Source organism: Zalophus californianus, chromosome 8, assembly GCF_009762305.2.
Source record: "Zalophus californianus isolate mZalCal1 chromosome 8, mZalCal1.pri.v2, whole genome shotgun sequence".
NCBI classification, from domain to species: Eukaryota; Metazoa; Chordata; class Mammalia; order Carnivora; family Otariidae; genus Zalophus; species Zalophus californianus.
The window spans coordinates 107,450,719-107,470,439 of NC_045602.1; positions in this window are offsets into that span (position 1 = coordinate 107,450,719).

The window sequence follows — 19,721 nt, forward strand, 5'->3', positions numbered from 1 at the left end:
ATTCACTGATACCTATAAATCTAGACTTTTGATGTTATCACCAAATGAAGTCATAGGTAGCCGTTGTGTTTATGTGCGCCCATGTCTAAGTGTTGTTAAACACAAACATTTAAACATCCCATAATTGCTGTGATCCTGAATTGGCACTGCCTCATTTTCAATTGTAGCAGGGATCTCAAACCATACAGACTGATTATTCATTTCTTAACCTCTGAGGGGTTGTGCTGATCACCCAGCAATATCTTGGCAGAATCAAAGTATGCCTTCTATCTTCAAGTCTAGGAAATCATCCAAAGGACTGTGAACTTCCTTAACTAATCAGAACATTCTCCAACAAAAACAGGGTTCTTCTTAGGGGCTGAGAACTGTACATATCACCACACTAGGTTTATTCATTTAATCCTTTGAATGGCCTATTGTTAACTATTATTACCCCCAATTTTCAGATGAGGAAGGTGAGATTTAGAGAGGCTAAACAAGCCAAAATCAATCATAGAAAGTGGCACTATCATTCAATCCCAGTCAGGCTGCTTCTACACATCAAGAGAGTAATAACCAAGTTCTATTTGTATGAATGTTAATACAAACGACTGCTCTTTTCCCTTTGGAACATATGGTAAATGGCCAAGATTTAAATAACACACAAAAGGGGTAGTTTGCTTTTTGTTATTTACGTGCTTTTGTGTTAATCCCTCTAATCGAGGATAGTAAAATGAAACAAAAAACTAAGTTTAAAATTAATTTTCTAAAATTCATGAAAATAAGTATAAAAAACTTTAAATAACTAAACATCCAAATGATGTTTTTGATTAAGTTTGCAATTATTCAAACTTAAAACTGCACTAATTATTTTGTAATTATATACATTTATATATATATATATATATATACACACACACACACAGGTATATTTTTACATGTATATACACACAAATATATACCAAAAAATTACCTACATATATATATATACATAAATAAAATAACCTAATAACATAGCAAAATAATTTAAGGAAATTCATTTAAGATGCAGCATGGAAACTTCTGAATAAAAATAATCAATATTCAGAATACAAAAAAAAAAAGCCCCAATTCAAAAATGGGCAAAAGATCGGAATAGACATTTTTCTCCAAAGACAATACACAAATGGTCAAATAAGCACATGAAAAGATGCTCAGTTTCAAAACAATCAAAGTCATATCATGCATCTTTTCTGACCACAGTTCTATGAAACCAGAAATCAACCACAAGAAAAAATCTGGAAAGAACACAAATACATGGAGGTTAAATAACATGCTATTAAACAATGAATGAGTTATCTATTAAATCAAACAAGAAATCAAAAATCACATGAGAACAAATGAGAATGAAAACACAAAGGTTCACAATCATTGGGATGCAGCAAACGTAGTTCTAAGAGGGACGTTTATGTAGTTCTAAGAGGGAAGTTTATAGCCATACAGGTCTACATCAAGCAAGAAAAATCTCAAATAAACAATCTAACTTTATAACTAAAGGAGCTAGGAAAAGAAGAAAAAACAAAATGCAAATCCAGAAAAAAGGACAGAAATTAAAAAAATATATATCAGAGCAGAGATAAATTATATAGAAACTAAAAAGCAATAGAACAGATCAATGAAACCAGGTGCTAGTTCTCTGAAAAGATCAACACAACTGAAAATCCTCTAGAAAAACTCATTTTTTAAAAAAAGAGAGGACCCGTACAAACAAAATTACTAATGAAAGAAGAGGAATAACCACCAACACCACAGAAATACTAACAATTATAAGAGGATATTATGAAAATTTATCTGCTACCAAACTGGGCAACTTAGAAGAAATGGATAAATACCGAGAAACATACAACCTACTAAAACTAAAACACGAAGAAATAGAAGATCTAAAACCAACTACCAGCAATGAAATTATATCAATAATGAAAAAAGTTCCCAAAAAACAAAAGTGCAGGACCAGATGGCTTCACAGGCAACTTCTAGCAAATATTTAAAGAAGAGTTAATACCAATTCTTTTCAAACTATTCCAAAAAATACAAGAGGAAGCAAAACCTCCAAATTCATTCTATGAGGCCAATATCACCCTGATACCAAAACAAGATAAAGACACCACAAAAAAAGAAAACTATAAGCCGGTATCTCTCAGGAATATAGATGCAAAAATTCTCAACAAATTATTATCACACCAAATTCAACAATACATTAAAAAAAATCATACAACACAATCAAGTGGGATTATAACTGGGATGCACAGGTGGTTCAATATTTGCAAAACAATGTGATACATCACATCAATAAGAGGAAGGATAACAAAAGCATATGATCATTTCAATACAGGCAGAAAAGCATTTGACAAAGCACAACATCCATTCAGGATAAAAACCCTCAACAAAGTAGGTTTAGAGGGAACATATCTCAACATAATAAAGGCCTCATATGAAAAACCCACATCCAACATCATACTCAATGTGAAAACTGAGAGCTTTTCCCCTAAGGTTAGGAACAAGACAAAGATATCCACTCTCCCCATTTTTATTCAACATAGTCCAAGTCTGAGCCACAGCAATCCAATAAGAAAAAGGAATAAAGGGCATCCAAGATGGTAAGGGAGAAGTAAAACATTCACTATCTGCAGATGACATGATACTATGTATAAAAAACCCTAAATACTCCACCAAAAAACTACTAGAACTGATAAATGACTTCAGGATATAAAATCAATGTACAGAAATCAATTGCATTTGTATACATTAATAATGAAGCGTCAGAAAGTAAAATTAAGAAAACAATCCCAGGGGTGCCTGGGTGGCTCAGATGGTTAAGTGCCTGCCTTTGGCTCAGGTCATGATCTCCAGGTCCTGGGATCAAGCTTCATGTAGGGCTCTGCTTCTCCCTCTTCCTCTGCCTCTCTCCACTGCTCCTGCTCTCTCTGTCTCTCTCTGTATCTCTCTGTCTCAAATGAATAAATAAAAAATTCTTTAAAAAGAAAAAAAGAAAACAATCCCATACACAATTGCACCGAAAATAATAAAATATCCAGGAATAAGCTTAACCAAAGAGGTGAAAGACCTGTACTCTGAAAACTATAAAACACTGATGAAAGAAACTCAAGATGATGCAAAGAAATGGAAAGACATTCCATGCTCATGGGTCAGAAGAACAAATATTGTTAAAATGTGTATAGTACCCCAAAAAACTACAGATTTAATACAATTCTTATCAAAATATCAACAGCATTTTTCACAGAACTAGAAAAATCAATTCTAAAAATTTGTATAGAATCACAAAAGACCTAAAATAGTCCACGCAATCTTAAAAATGAAAAACAAACCTGAAGGTATCACAGTTCCAGAGTTCAAGTTATCTTACAAAGCACTAGTAATTAAAACAGTATGGTACTGGCATAAAAATAGATACATAAATCAATATAATAGAACAGAAAACCCTGAAACAAATCCAAACCCAAATATGGTCAATTAATATTTGACAAAGGAGGAATGAATCCCAGAAGAGAGCACAGGCAGTAATCTCTCTGACATGGGCCACAGCAACATTTTTCTAGGTATGCCTCCTAAGGCAAGGGAAACAAAAGCAAAAATAAACTATTGGAACTACATCAAAATAAAAATTTTCTGACCAGTGAAGGACACAGTCAACAAAACTAAAAAGCAGCCTATGGAATGAGAGAAGATATCTGCAAATGACCTGTCCAATAAAGGGCTGGTATCCAAAATACAAAAAAGAACAGATACAACCCAATACCCAAAAAACAATTTCTCCAGTTACAAAATGGGCAGAAGACATGAACAGACATTTCTCCAAAGAAGACATCAGATGGCCAATAGACACATGAAAAGATGTTCAACATCACCTGCATCAGGGAAATGCAAATCAAAACTACAATGAGACATCACCTCACTCCTGTCAAACGGCTAAAATCAAAAACACAAGAAACAAGTGTTGACAAGGATGTAGAGAAAAAGGAACCCTCATGCACTGTTGGTAGGAATACAAATTGGTGTAGTCCCTGTGGAACAGTATGGAGGTGCCTCAAAAAAATTAAAAATACAACTGCCCTATGATCCAGGAATCACACCACCGGGTATTTACCCAAAAATGACAAAATCACTAATTCAAAGGGATACATGCACCCCCATGTTTATTGCAGCATCTTTTACAATAGCCAAACTATGGAAGCATCCTAAGTGTCCATCTACAGATGAATGTATAAAGATGTGGTACACACACACACACACACACACACACACATACACACGCACTCTGGAATATTGTTCAGTCATAAAAAAGAATAAAGTCTTGCCATTTGCAACAACATGGATAGAGCTAGAGAGTATAATGCTAAGTGAAATAAATCAGTCAGAGAATGACAAATACCATATGATTCTACTCATGTGGAATTTAAGAAAAACAAATGAGCAAAGGAAAAAAAAGAAAGAAAGGCAAACCAAGAAACAGACTTAACTATAGAGAACAAATTGATGGTTACCAGAGGGGAGGTGGGTGGGGGTATCAACAAAAAAAAAGAAAAAGAAAAAAATAGAAATTAAGTCATTTTCAAGGACAAAATAACGGGAAGGGATTATAAAAATTTTCATCTGAATACATCTAGGGCAAAGGAATATATATAAATAGTTTGGGGCTCTAGGAGATTTTGGAAGCCATGTCCCAGGATAAATTTTCTTCAAGATCTATCTGAAAAGTTCATGTGAATTTTGAAAATTGTTCCACAGTATATTTGTTTCCTGTATCCCATGTCTTTAATAAAACCAAAGTCAAAAGAAAAAAATGCTCAACATCTCTAGTTATTAGGGAAATGCAAATCAAAACCACAACTAGATACTATTTCATATCCATTAAGACAGCTATTATGAAAACAAAAACAGAAAATAGTAAATGTTGGAGAGGATGTGGAGAAATTGGAACACTTGCGCATTGCTGGTGGGGACATAAATTGATGCAACTTTTGTAGAAAACAGTTTGGTGGTTCCTCAGAAAATTAAATGTCAAAGTATCTCATGATACAACAATTCCATTTTGGGTATATACCCAAAAGAATTGAAAGTAGGGATTCAAACAGATACTTGCACATTAATGTTCATATTAGCATTATTCACAACAGCCAAAAGGTAAAAACAACCCAAAAGTCCACCAACAGATGAATGGAATAAAGAATGTGAGATACAGATAGATGGATAGATATATAGATATACATATAGATACATAGATATACTGGAATATTACTTAGCCATCAACAGGAATAAAGTTCCGATACGTGGTACAACATGAATGAGCCTTACAAATAGTATGACAAGTGAAATATGTCAGACTGTATGATTCCACTTATATGAGATTCCTGGAATGGGCAAATTCATGTCAGAGAAAATAGAATGGTGGTTGCCAGGAGGTAGGGAGTAGGGATATAAGGAGTTATACTTAATGGGTACGGAGGTTCCATTTGGAAATGATGAAAAGTTCTGGAAATGGATAGTGGTGATAACTGTATAACATTGTGACTTAATCCTATTGAACTGTACTTATAAAAATGGCTAATATGGTAAAATTTTTAGTATGTATATATTACCACAATGAAAATAAAGAATGGTAAATATTCTTGCAAGCTTCCTTTTGAAATAACCCAATAACATCCTCTAATTCATATCTTGTTATTTTCTTAAATTCTGGCCATATAGATGGCCAAAATACTTTCAGCTGAAAAAAAAAGTTACAATGCTACTACAAAGAGGGAAAATTGTGCCCTAAAAATAGATTCATTCAGTATGTACTGTCTATAATACATTTGCAGCTGTGTTATTCGCTCACAGTACATAGAAGAGACAGGAGAGAGAGAAAAACAATTTGAGAAAAATTTAGAAATGAATCACATTGAAAGTTAATAGCCTTTATTATTTTCCATGTATCCATAAACCCACCCTAAACCCAAAGGATTGGATCATAGCTCTATACTTCCTAGTGGTGATAGACAAAAATAAAGTTTGACTCAGCCTAACAGGAAAAGCCTGACTCATTAAACTCAAAGCCCTGATTTCCGGGAGGTGTTTGGGGCAAATCCTTGATGTTGATCCCTAGAAGAGAATAAATGGATAATGATCTCATATATCAATGAATGAAAATGATGAAATGAATTCAATTATTAAGGAAACTGCAATGAGAGGAAAAGATGAATGCATCACAATATTGATATTTTGTAGAGCTGAAAATATATTGATATTTAAGAAATATATTCTTAAATAATCTCCAACTAAAATTTATAAAACCCAAAGGTAATTCCAACCACATGAAGGTTTCTTAGCTTGATTATCTACGTAACACTGCCCAAAGTCCCTAAACAAGTGTGTGTCTCTTGACTTAGTTCAGCTGTACGAAGTAGACAAAAGATGGGAGAAAGTAATTACTAAAATTGGCCTCTGCCATTTCACCTCCCTGTATACTTTTGTGTCCACAATAAGGGGAACCATAATTACCCATTCCTGTGGCTTCTCTTGCAAAATGGGGGAAAAAAGAGGGACATGGAAAGTTTTTGCTCTATGTGTACGTGATCTGAGGGGATCTGTTTCGGAGCAGGCTTTTATATATGTTAACTCTGGCATGCTTTCAATTCTAGGGAATGGACAGAGACAATAAACCAGCACAAGGCAAGGTCCAAACCCTCCACTCACACACAAACACATACACCCACGCTCTTTCTAGTTTTTCCTCTGCCTGCTGGGAAGCTTTTCTGGTCTTCAATCTAATCCATTGATTGCCTGCTTTACTGTGTAGGGAAATATATCTTCATAAAACCACCTCGTCCTTTCATACAAAGAATCCCACTCAAAGCGTTAGGAATTCTCACCAAAGTGAATTAGTCAGAGCCACATAAATATAAGAATTATCATGAAGACTACAGTAAGAAAGAATCAACTGTTAACTTCAGTTCCAGGTAAAATAAGGGAGGTTTGTAGGGCCCCAGGCTAACTGTGCACTCTGCTTTCTTTTCCACCTACACTCCCCAATTAGAGGGTGGTTAAAAGAGCCTCCCTCACTGGGATGAAGGGATGGTATTGCTATGGGCATTGCTGGAATGTTTCAAAAGAAGGACAGGGTTGGGGAGGGAGGAACTTGCCGGGGCGGGGAGGGGGGGTGGGAAATTGTGCATGTTTAATGAGTTCAAACCTCTTCCACAAATTAAGTGACATATTTTAAAAGGAAACAATATTACTTAAGTTTTATTTGTTTCAGCTACTTGGTTACAACTCCACACGGACACAATTAATGGAGGAAATAGAGTATTTTATAAGCCCAGGTCTCTCCTTCAATCTATGACCAAGAGAAATTCTTTGCCTTAATCACCATACATTCCTTTCAGATAGCTAGTATATTACCAAAATAATTATCCCAGGCTTAAGAAAAGATTTTGTCTAGTCACTCCCCAAAAGGTTTTAACAGTTGGGAAGTAGAATGCTCCTGTGTGTAAATCAATAATGAACTTTGTCCTTTCTCCCAATATTTGCATGTGTATTTTTAAGCAACCCCTAATAACGCACTATTTCATGTGTCCATGCATGCACACATACCCCCCCCACACACACACAGGTCATTGAAAGCCAAGTTTTCTTGTAAATCTAAAAATGATAGGCAGGATAGATGCTCTGAAAGTTCTGTTCCTAAGAAGTGAAACCCCTTGTCTAGCCCAGATGTTGTGTTCACCAAAAAAAAAAAAAAAAAAAGTTAACAGCTTTTAATTGATCATGCAAATAACAAATGTCCTAGAAAACAGATACGTTAAGAAGGAAAAAAAAGCAAAAGCAGCAAACAAAATCACTCAATTTGTCCAAAATTTAAGGAAAAAACAACTAACTCTAGAAACTACTAGGTGGAGAAAAACATCCAAAGTTTATGAAAAATGCTGGAGATTTCAATTCATAAAAACTTTTTTTGTTCTCTTTCATCAATGGAATAATGACATATTTCACAAAATTCCTAAATAATTTTCTCAGTTTCCACAATTCTAATCTTTGAAAATAAACCACATCAATATTTTGTTCAGAGAGGATAAGCTAAAATGTAATGTGTCCTTTATTTTCCTTCTTCCATATGGAAAACAAAACAAAACAAAGATTTCAAGTTTAGAGTATAATGAAGGTGAAGTATTAGCAATCCCTGAGGGACTGAGACAAGCTAGGGGTGTCATTTTGAGTATTATCCTCAAATTCCATCCTAACATTCTGTTCGGACACTAAAAAAGGCAGCCTGTCCAAGTTCATCAGCTGAAGTGTAGACTGTGTGAACATTCCTAATCTCAGAAGAGCATGGCAAAATAAATAATCACTAGACTCACTTTGTTTCTGCTTTTCCCTTCCCTCCACACCCATAAATATGGTTTATTGTATACATAGCTTTTAGGGTCAAGTATTAATGGTGAGAACCATTAAGAAGGCAAAGGTCACTGGCTCCTGACTTTGGTGACCCTTAAATTTAATCTAGCGTGGTAGGAATAGAATTAAAAATGAGGAACTTGCAAAGTGTGATAAAACCTGCTTTACCTACACAATTGGGCAGCACCAGAGAAATGAAAGAAATTTAAACAATAAAAATGAACTTTGTGATCTAATTACAGCCCCAGAGTTAAAGGTGAACACTCACAGCCGACTGCCATGCATGAAGGCCAAACTCTGACATCTTTAAAATATCATGTGGTTTCTGGCATCCAGCAGCCGCTTTGGAATTTTATCAAACAAACACTGGTCTTTATTTTTATTTAGCTTTAATGTCCACTTCAATAAGAGAAATGACAAGACAGCATTTTGGAAAATATAGAAACCAATTTCATCAGCCCAGTTGAACTTTACCTTTCAAAATAAATCCTTCAAATTGGTCACATTTACACTTATTTTATATCCCTTTTCAACTTGAGAACTTGGTATTCTACTCTGTTCGCTTGCTCGCCCTTCCTCCACCTGTTTTCATTTAAATATAACAGTTATTTTCCCTTGTGATTTAAGAGATAGTTTCAATCTATTCATTTTTTAAAGTACCAACAATGCATTCGTTCTGATTTTATACTATCATTTCCCTTCAATAATTCCTTTCCTGAATTTTTTAAACCTACTCTAGGAAACCAATGTCTGAGATTCTGATCAATTTAGAACTGGTTTTCAACTTTTATTTTGAAATAATTTTAGTTTTTTAAAAAGTTGCAAAAATAGCACAGATAGTTCTTACCCTTCACACAGCTTTTCCAAATCTTAACAACTTACTTCATTATAGTATAATTATCAAAACAAGGAAGTTAATATTCTTAACGCAATTAACTAATCTATAGAATTTACTCAAATTTCACCAATTTCTCCACTAAGTTTATTTTTGTTTGTTTGTTTGTTTGTTTCCAGGATCCAATCCAGGACCCCACATTGCATTTTTTTGGTCAGTTTTCCCTTGTTTCTTGTCATCTCAGGTCTGTGACAGTTCTTTCACCTTTCCTTATCTTTCGTGACTTTGACTTTTTTAAAATCAGGGTTTTCATGCACTATCACTATAATGTCAATCTATCTGATGTTTTCTCGTGATTAGGTTGATTTTATGCATTTTTGGCAAGAATATCACAGAAGTGATATTTTACCCTTCACGGTGCACCACAGCAGGAGGTACATGATGTCAACAAGTCTTATAATGGTCATGTAAGCCTTGATCTTTTGGTTACCTTGGTGACTGCCCAATTTCTCCACTATAAAGCTACTGTCTTTCTCTTTGTAAATAATAAATATCTTGTAAGGAGATACTTGAGACTATGCAAATATCTTCTTTCTTATCATATTTTGTCCCCTAATTTTAGCATCCATCAATGGTTCTTGACTGCAATTATTATTACCGTGATTGCCTAATGGTGATTTTCTATTTCCCTCCTTCCTTCTATATTTGTTGATTGAAATTCCACTATAAGGAGCTGTCCCTTCTCCTATTTTATTTATTATTCAATTATTTATTTATATAAGATGCATGGTTATTTACTTGATTCTATGGATTGGAAGTCAATGCTATCATGTTTTGGCTCACATTACTCCCAGTTTTGGCCAAGAGCTCTTACAAGGTAGATCCTGTGTCTTTCTGACATGCTGCTATCATTTGTTCAACACTTCCTAACATCCGGCATCAGAAGAGATTGCAAATTCATCTTGTATTTCCTCTACCCCAACCCCGGCATCAACCAGGGAGCCCTTTTTCCTTTATTGGAGAATGATATTTAAAAACTAAAATCTTGATGGAAGGTACTGTCTATTGCTACTTAGGAAAAATATGTATGTATATTAACCCACATATACACAAATGTCTCTATTTCTGTATCTATCCATCTATATACGTGTATGTAAAAACACTAATTTATACTAATACCTCTGATTTCAACCCACCATGACAGTGTTTGTTCTAGCCTTCCCTTTTTCATGGTTTGTAGCTTCTTCCTCTGTCAGTGAGGAACCTGGCTCTCAACATCCAGTTCATTTACTTATTGGTTCAGTCCTAGTATACACAGCAAGTAGTTCCAGAGCTGCTAACCTATACCTGTCAGAAACACAGTCACTAACTGTAGCACAATCTTTTATGGGTAGTTCTTTTTTCCTCTTACCTTAAGTATATAAACAAAATACTGTCTTTTAAATTTACTTAGCTCTCCCCTTCTCCACCCCTCTGCAAGAACTAGGTTAATTCATTGTATGCATTCCAGTATACACACAAGCATGTGCATGCACACACACAAACTACTAATTTAAATTAATAATTGTAATTATTCATTTATTTTTTGGTCATGCAAGCATTATCATGGTTCAAAGAGTCAGAGCTATACAACAAGATACACAGAAAAGTATCACTCACTTATCATCTGAATTGTCTCATTTTAACTCCTTTCATGCACACATACACACATCATAGGTAATTGGCCTTTTTCCCCCCTGGTTTATCCTTCCTGTATCTCTTTTTGGCACAGATGAGCAGACACATGCATATTTCCCAATATCTTATTCTACCAATACCCTTATTACATAAAGGGTAGCACACTACGGGTATCCTTTGTGCTTTGGCTTTTTCACTTAACAGTATGTCCTGGAAATCACTCCGTATAAGTTTTTAGAGATCTTCCTCATTTTTCTCTACAGCTACACTGTACTACACTTATGTGGTTGTACCATAGTTAATTCAACTACTACAGATGGGCATTTGGTTGTTCTAATATTTTAAAATCACAAACAATGCAGGAATGAATAAGCTTGTTTGCAATTATTTTTATACTCTTGGAAGTGTACCTTAGGGTAGATTTCCTTGTGGTGTAATTGCTGGGTCAAGAGACAAGGGCACATATAATTCTGTTACATATTGCCAAGATTCCCTCTAGAAGGTTCTTTTAGTTTGCATGCCTACCAGCAACATGAGGGAATGCATGTTTCCCCATAGCCTTGCCAAGAGAATGTGTTGTCCTAATTTTAATTAGTCTAACAGATGAGAAAAGGCATTGCTTCAATTTGTATTTTTCTGAGTGTGAACATTTTAAGAACCATTTTTACTTTCATTTTTAAATTGTCTGTTTATATCTATTTCCCATTTTTCTATCAGGTTTTGGGTCTTTTTTATACACTAAGGATATTAACTCTTTGTGGTATACAAGTATTTTCTTCCAGTTTTTCACTTGTCTTTTGACTAATTCATGATTTTTACTGTAGTCAAACTGACCAATCTTTTCTTTTATTATATCTGGATTTTGAGTCTTGGGTAGAAAGTTTTTCCCTAAACTGAGGTTAAGAAGAAATCCATCCATGCATTCTTGTACTACATATGTGATTTCATTATTTTGTGGTTAGATATATAACCCGATTTGGAGTTTACTCGTGTGTATGGTATGAGGTTTCAATATAACTTTTCTTTTTTTCCAAATGGCTTACCAGTTGTTCTCACACCATATATCAAAAATTTAGTTTCTGCCCCGTGGTCAGAGATGTCAGTTTTATCATGTACTAAAATTCCATGTGTACTTGGGTTTATTTCATGCTTAATATTCTATTCCACTAATTTGTCCATGGTTCATTACCACACTGTTATAATTTTATAAGCTTAATGGTATATCTCTAATTCCTGGTAGAGGGATACTTTCTCCTTGTGTCCAGATTCTTCTTTTAATCTATGGCCAATAAACTTGAGGTGCAAATAGGGCCAAGAACATAACACAAATGAGTGATGCTGACAGGGCTTAAGTAAAAGGGAGTGATGGAAACTATGGAAAATAGAAGAGTTTGAAGAAATCAGTTTTTTAAAAGGTACATACACTTATCTCAAAGATAAGCAAATTTAATAAAAATGTCCATAGATTATGTGTAAATTAGTTCTTATCCTCGTATTTCAGAAAGAAAAGGGGTAAGTTATCCTTATGGTGGTTGTCCTATTGCTGCCTCAAAATGTTGATTATACAAAGTGAAAGTGGCTAATTGCAAAAGAACTTTGAGTGGCGTTTTAGTAATATTTATAATTTGTTAAATTATATATTATATAAAATTATAACATTATATAAAATATAATAGTAAATAAAATGTGTATGTACCCTTAAGTCATCAATACATGGAAAGAGAAATACTAACATTTTTTATTTCAGATTACTTCTCAAATATATTAAAAAAGCTTTTAATGATAAACTATGAAAATAAAAACTAAATTTAACAGTACCATATGGCATAAAATGAAAAGTATAAAATCTCTTTACCTTACCCTCAACAAAAGCACAAATTCTTTATGAATCCTTTCATGCCAACAGACATAAGCACAGATAAATTAATAAAATATATCATCATAAAAATATTTTTCTGTATATTACTTTTTGCACTTCCCTACAAGTTTATATGGAGCTGCTTCACTCACTGTATTGCTACAAAATTTTCTATTATGTGGATTGTATTTATAGGCCACAATTTTTTTAATTTTCTTTTTTTAGAGTGAGAGGTGTGTGTGTGTGTGTGTGTGTGTGAGTGTGTATACACACACTCACACACACACCAAATCATCATGTTATATATCTTAAATATATACCATTCTTATGAAATAAAATTTAAAATAAATAAAATTAAAGCTCTTACACTTAAATCTAGAAATAGAAAACTCCTATTTAACTTTATAGAACTTGTATTAATAAAAATGATGCCGATATTGCAAAAAATGCTTAAATGAAGATTATTTGCTTGCACATGCAAGTGTCTCTGCTGAGTAACACCTTAGAGATGTAATTCCTGGGTCAGAGAATATGTTCAAAATTTTTATGCTTATTGCCCAAATATAGAACTGATTAAATATGTAATCTATATGGCAAATATTAAATTGAGTATTTTTTTGAAAATTGATTTCAAAGGTTTAAATTTATGATTTAAATGTGAATTTGGCTATCATTATAGTATTTTCCTACTTAAAAATCATGTGCTATAAGGTTTTTGTATTTAATTTTGAAAACACTATTATTATAACATTTGTGGTTATTATTGAAGAAATTAGAAAATATAGATAAATAAAAATAAAATTCGGAAATTTTACAACATGCCACCAAATAACCACCAGTAACATTTTTTCTAACACATACTTAGCAAACATACTAGTAAGCATATAAGTAGACATACTAATTTTACCAGAACTGTCACACTATGTAAACTATTATAGAATTTGCTGCAACAGTCATTATAAATATCTTTTAAATTTTATGTTTATGAAATTATTTTAAATGGCAAAATTGTTTTCTCAAATGAATGTTTTCTCAGATACACAATGAATAAACCAAGTAATTACTGTTCAGCATTTTCATGATTTCTAATCCAAATTTTTGCTTGCTATAAACATGATGCTTTCTGAGATCTAAGACTCTGTATATTGAGACAATTCCATGAGCATAGTTCATACAAATATAGTCCAATAAGATTTGCTGAATGGGTAAAAGAAGTATTAAATAAATACAATGGAAAATTCTGTTTTTGCTAAATATTTATTTCCTTAGGATAAAGCTCTAAAGGCATGGGGATTAAGTCTCGGTATCTCCTCTGTCAAGATAGATGCTCTCTCAAATTGTAGAAGCCCACAGCTTCCTTAAGCTAACGCTCATCAATACTGGATCTCATCTTTTTTTTTTAAGATTTTATTTATTTGAGAGAGTGAGTGAGTGAGAGAGAGAGAGTGAGTGACAGAGAGCAAGTGAGCAGGAGCGGGGGTTGGAGCAGAGAGATAAGGAGAAGCAGACTCCCCACTGAGCAGGAAGCCCAATGCAGGGCTAGATCCCAGGACTCGGGATCATGATCTGAGCAGAAGGCAGATGTTTAACCCACTGAGCCACCCAGGCGCCCCTACTGGATGTCATCTTTATGTGTGTGTGTGTACAACAATATATATATAGCCATATATATAGCAACATATCCATTATATGTATGTTTACACATACATGTTTACACAAACACACATATACATACATATACTGTTAGCTTGTAATGTGATAACTGATATCTCAATTTTGTTATAATTGTTCAAATTAAGACAACTGTAGGGAGGTGGTATCTCACTGAGGTTTTGATTTGGATTTCCCTGATGCCGAGCAATGTTGAGCACTTTTTCATCTGTCTGTTGGCCATTTGGATGTCTTCTTTGGAAAAATGTCTGTTCATGTGTTCTGCCCATTTCTTGACTGGATTATTTGTTCTTTGGGTGTTGAGTTTGATAAGTTCTTTATAGATTTTGGATACTAGCCCTTTATCTGATAGGTCATTTGCAAATATTTTCTCCCATTCTGTCGGTTGTCTTTTGGTTTTGTGGACTGTTTCTTTTGCTGTGCAAAAGCTTTTTATCTTGATGAAATCCCAATAGTTCATTTTTGCCCTTGCTTCCCTTGCCTTTGGCGATGTTTCTAGGAAGAAGTTGCTGCGGCTGAGGTCGAAGAGGTTGCTACCTGTGTTCTCCTTTAGGATTCTGATGGACTCCTGTCTCACGTTTAGGTCTTTCAAACATTTGGAGTCTATTTTTGTGTGTGGTGTAAGGAAATGGTCCAGTTTCATTCTTCTGCATGTGGCTGTCCAATTTTCCCAACACCATTTGTTGAAGAGACTTTTTCCATTGGACATTCTTTCCTGCTTTGTCAAAGATTAGTTGACCATAGAGTTGAGGGTCCATTTCTGGGCTCTCTATTCTGTTCCACTGATCTATGTGTCTGTTTTTGTGCCAGTACCATACTGTCTTAATGATGACAGCTTTGTAATACAGCTGGAAGTCCGGAATTGTGATGCCTCCAGCTTTGCTTTTCTTTGTCAACATTCCTCTGGCTATCCGGGGTCTTTTCTGGTTCCATACAAATTTTAGGATTATTTGTTCCATTTCTTTGAAAAAAGTGGATGGTATTTTGATGGGGATTGCAATGAATGTGTAGATTGCTCTAGGTAACATTGACATCTTCACAATGTTTGTTCTTCTAATCCGCAATGTTTATAGCAGCAATGTCCACAATAGCCAAACTGTGGAAAGAGCCAAGATGTCCATCGACAGATGAATGGATAAAGAAGAGGTGGTATATATACACAATGGAATATTATGCAGCCATCAAAAGGAATGAGTTCTTGCCATTTGCAAGGACGTGAATGGAACTGGAGGGTGTTATGCTGAGTGAAGTAAGTCAATCAGAGAAAGACATGTATATTATGACCTCACTGATATGAGGAATTCTTAATCTCAGGAAACAAACTGAGGGTTGCTGGAGTGGTGGGGGGTGGGAGGGATGGGGTGGCTGGGTGATAGACACTGGAGGGTATGTGCTATGGTGAGCACTGTGAATTGTGCAAGACTGTTGAATCACAGATCTGTACCCCTGAAACAAATAATGCAATATATGTTAAGAAAAAAAAAAGAAGAAGATAGCAGGAGGGGAAGAATGAAGGGGGGTATATAGGAGGGGGAGACGAACCATGAGAGACGATGGACTCTGAAAAACAAACTGAGGGTTCTAGAGGGGAGGGGGTGGGGGGATGAGTTAGCCTGGTGATGGGTATTAAAGAGGGCACATTCTGCGTGGAGCACTGGGTGTTATGTACAAACAATGAATCACGGAACACTACATCAAAAACTAATGATGCAATGTATGGTGATTAACATAACAATAAAAAAAATTTTTTAAAAAGTGAAGTCCTACATACTCCCTCAATCCACTCTCCCTCCTTCCCAGGTATAAGCATTGTTGTAATTAGTGTGTGTTTGATGTATATTTTTCTATTTTTACCTCATGGATATGAATTTAAAATCATACGCTGTGTTTATTTTCAATTTTTATATAATGGTTTCTATGTTGCAACAGCTTTTAAAAATCTCAACATTGTGGGGCGCCTGGGTGGCTCAGTCAGTTGAGCATCCAACTCCTGATTTGGGCTCAGGCTGTGATCTCATGGATCGTGAGATCAAGCTCAATGTCCGCCTCCACGCTGGGCATGGAGCCTGCTTGGGATTCTCTCTCTCCTTCTCTCTCTGCCCTTTCCTCCACGATCTCTCTCTTTCTAAAAATATATATATATTTTTTAATCTCGACATTGCTTTTCTCTCTTCCATGCTATATAACAGCTTTCACATGACTGTACAATTTACTTATTTTAAAGTTTTTTTGATTATAAAGTAATAATAGACTTATTTTCATAATTTGACTTTCTTCTAAGCTACCCACGGCCCACAATTATCTTCTGACATTTACTGTTATCAGTAAGGTGCCTAAGACCACCCTGAGTTTTATAATTTCATCAGTTGTCCTCTTTCTATGTCTGGATGCTTTCAGAATTCTTTAAAGTCCTTTCACCTTTGCTAAGATGAGACAAAATGTGGGCCCTCTTTGCAATGATTTTGCCCAAAAACATGATTGTTGTTCATGATAAGGAAAATGGTGATTTCTAGAATTCTGCAAACCCCCAACCTCAACTCATATCCCTTTGATTAACGCTTCTGGTCTATCTCCCCCAGTTGCCCATTTGGGAAATCCTATCTTCCAAAAGACATCTATCTATCTATCTATCTATCTATCTATCTATCTATCTATCTATCTATCATCTTTTTCTTTCCGTCCTTAAGATTTATTTATTTATTTAGAGAGAGAGAGAGGGAAGGAGGGAAGGAGTGGGGGGGCAGGAAGGCAGAGGGAGAGAAACTTAAGCAGACTTCCTGAGAGTGGAGCCTGATGCACGGCTGAATCCCATGACCCCAAGACCACGACCCCCAGATTACAACCCAAGCTAAAACCAAGAGTTGGACACTTAACCAACTGTACTACCTAGGCACTCCCAGAAGACATCTTTCTATTCATTATTCTTATTGATCCACTTGTTTTCTCATCATTTTCATTTTGTGCCTTTCTCCTCTAACTTCTAAAGGAGCTTCAGGAATTTATTTATTTGCTAGTTCAGAGATCATTCTTTTTTTTTTTTTTACTCTCTTTTTTACTATGTTCAATTAGCCAATATATAGTTTTTGTTGTAGTGTTAGTTTTTGATGTAGTGTTCAATGATTCATTAGTTGGGTATAACACCCAGTGCTCCATGCAGAACGTGCCCTCCTTAATACCCAACACCCGGTTGCCCCATTCCCCCACCCCCCTCCCCTCTGTAACCCTGTTTGGTTCCTGGAGTCCAAATTCTCTCATGGTTTGTCTCCCTCAGAAATCATTCTTAACACCACTTGTATTGCACAAGTTAACGTTTGTTTCTGATGTTGACATTTTTTGTATGTTTGTTTTGATTTGTTAATCCTACTTTATAATACCTCCTTTTCCTTGTACCAGTTGCCTTTTCATAATCAGGCTATGTGCCAGTCTTGTGGAAATAATGTTTTCTTAGATTCTGTGGAGGATGCAAAGTTCCTGAAATTTTCTTCTGTACATGCAGGAGATCATTTTCAGAGATTTGCACTACTTCTGAATCTTCTAGATCCTATCCTATTTCCATTACTCTAAAATATAGTTTAGTCTTAGTTTCATCACTGAAAATATGGGACCATTTAAAAATTAACTAAAGCAACGAGGGCCAGAGGTCATATAATACTAGTTCCATTTAACTTAATAAATATTTGCCAGATAGTCCCAATATTTCAGGGACTATACCACATACTCGCAATGCAAAGATTAAAAGGAAATTTCCCTGAACTTGAAGAATTTACAACAGAGTGAACAAGATAACTGAGAAATGACTCATTATGATGCTAGTCAGATTAACAGGAACACTTTGTTAGAAGCAAAACAGAAACCGCTTCTCAATAGATTTGGGGAAGTTTTCATAGATGAAATATTATTTATTTGGGCTATAAAATATGCATTTTTTTAGATTTTATTTATTTGAGAGAGAGAATGAGAGAGAGAGAGAGAGCACGAGAGAGGGGAGGGTCAGAAGGAGAAGCAGACTCCCCTCTGAGCAGGGAGCCCGATGCGGGACTAGATCCGAGGACTCCAGGATCATGACCTGAGCCGAAGGCAGTCGCTTAACCAACTGAGCCACCCAGGCGCCCCTAAAATAATATGCATCTTAACAAACAGAAGAGGATTCTTCTGAAGATCATTTGAATAAAAGATTGGTATTTTGAAAATTGAAAAAAATGTAGTTTTTTATATATATGCATATATATATTCGTAACTATGTATTCAAAACTAAACATATAAAAATTTGCTTTTCTTTCTGTATCTGGAAACATGGGACTTTATGCCTTATCATAATTTACATTACACAAAATATGTGATTCAGCTGAAAGCCTCATGCCTCCGGTTCTTTAAAGTTCTTGATTATCCAGCCCTAAATATTTCAAATTTCAGCCACATTTTACCATGTACACCTGCACATTTCAACAGCCCTTCTGGAAACAAAAATATTTTTAATCTTCTGGTCCTGAGGCACTTTTTTACACACTCTGGCTGCCGTTTTTATTTCTGCAATCATTTGGACCATTTTGTGAGTCAAGCAGTCCTTCTACACTTGAAGTTTTGGTTGTGTAACATGAAAAAGCAGGAAGCCATGAAATTAAAATTTACTGACAGGAAGAGTCCTCACTCCATTGATTTAAGCATATGATGTACAACAAATTCTTAAGTGAACTTTTCTTGCTCCATAAGTACCAAGTCCTATATTCACACAACCATTCGATGTTATCAGAATCATTAGAAATCATCTACAAATAACCTAAGATCTGGAGAGAAGAAGCGACTTCCTCAAGGCCACCCAGCTGAGTGGAGGCAGAGACAGGGAAAAAGAAAGTACTTTTCTCAAATCTACATTCCATATATTTCATTTAACTCATCTACCTATTATAGTCTACTGTTTCTTCAAATGCCAGAATTTGATACCTAGGATCTGAGAACTAGCTAACGTCAAATACTGTAACCATCAGCCAAGGATGACCCAAGGAGAATGAAAATTCAATATGCATACAGATCATGTAGAGATCTTGTAAAATACAGATTCTGAGTCAAGAAGTCTGGGGTAGGGACTGAGATTCTGCCTTTCTAACAAGCTCTCAGGAGGTGATGTCAATGCTGTAAGTCTGCAATTTGCTTATTAGCAAGGAACCAGCCGACCTTTCAGGAATACCTGCATGCCAGAGTAGTATGTTGCTGGTCATTATCAGATAGTCTGAGAACAGTATTTGGGATGAGAAGAGAGAATATAACAAAAAA